Raw genomic sequence first — 1,662 nt, 5'->3', positions numbered from 1 at the left:
AGCCCAAACATACACCAAGTGGGCCCCGGAAGTGGATTTATGCATCAATTACTTACTCATGTAAACCCTAGTAGCTAGTTTAGTATAAATAGAACATTTAACTATTGTATTAGTCGTCTTTTGATTACTTTAGATCTGAGAAACATCTTTGGACGCCTAGTCCTTAGACCATGTGGGCTGGCCATTCGGCCATGCCTGAACCTTTCACTTATGTATTTTCAACGGTGGAGTTTCTGCACACCATAGATTAAGGGTGTGGAGCTCTGCTGTACCTCAAGTTTTAATACAATTACTATTACTTTCTATTCAATTCTCTTTTATTCTTATTCCAAGATAAACGTTGCACAACACTTTGATGAATGTGATGATCCGTGACACTTATCATCATTCTCACCTATGAACGTGCGTGACTGACAACCACTTCCGTTCTACCTTAGGCCGGGCGCATATCTCTTAGATTTCCCAACAAAATCTTCGTGGTATAAGCTAGATAGATGGCGGCATTCATGGGGATCCGGAAAGTCTAACCTTGTCTGCGGTATTCCGAGTAGGATCCCGGGAATCCGGAAGGTCTAACCTTGTCTGTGGTATTCCGAGTAGGATTCCGGTATTGAATGACTGTGACGAGCTTCAAACTCCTGAAGGCTAGGCGTGATGACAAACGCAAAAGAATCAATGGATTCTACTCCAACCCGAATGAGAACCGACAGATGATTAGCCGTGCTGTGATAGAGCATTTGGACCATTTTCACTGAGAGGATGGGATGTAGCTATCAACAAGGGTGATGCCTCCAGATGATTAGCCGTGCAGTGACAGCGCATAGGACTATTTTCCCGAGAGGATTAAAAGTAGCCATTGATGATGGTGATGCCCTACATACAGCTTGCCATGGAAAGGAGTAGGAAGAATTGGATGAAAGCAATAAGAAAGTAGAGATCCGAGAGGAGCACATCATCTCCACACGCCTATCTGAAATTCCCACTATTGATTTACATAAGTATTTCTATCCTTTTTATTTTATTTATTTATCTTTTAATTATCTAATCCAATTACATTTGACCCTATGAATCCACTTAACTGAGATTTACAATGTGACCATAGCTTGCTTCATACCAACAATCTCTGTGGGATCGACCCTTACTCACGTAAGGTATTACTTGGATGACCCAGTACACTTGCTGGTTAAGTTGAACGGAGTTGTGGAAAGAAAAAGCTTCTCTAACAGTGCCTGTAACTCTTGTATCACAATTTCGTCCACCATCTAACTTACCAAATAGAATATGAAATTAGTGTCTTCTTATGTCTATATAAAATCGCACAGATTTTATTTTCAATGGCTGCTTTAATTTTTTTTATTCTCATTTATTTAGTTACGTAAACATATTTTACAGAAAATAATATATATTTTTTTACAAAAGATATTTTTTCAAATAAATATAAGTTTAATCTCACGATCAATAAATTCAACTTATAGTTAAAGAGATTAAAAATGAACAACTTATAAGTAAAAAGAGAGAAAAAGATAAAAGTACCTCTATTGTTATAATCTACAAAATAACAATGTAAACGAAGTAAATAGAAAAAAATTATAAATGTGACAAATAAAAACATTTAAATTTAAAAATCAAAACGGTTAAGAAGCCACTTAATTAGGAATTAGT

Source organism: Arachis duranensis, chromosome 10 (assembly GCF_000817695.3).
Source record: "Arachis duranensis cultivar V14167 chromosome 10, aradu.V14167.gnm2.J7QH, whole genome shotgun sequence".
NCBI lineage: Eukaryota > Viridiplantae > Streptophyta > Magnoliopsida > Fabales > Fabaceae > Arachis > Arachis duranensis.
The sequence above is the reverse complement of the archived record's forward strand: the minus strand, read 5'-3'. Positions refer to the sequence as shown.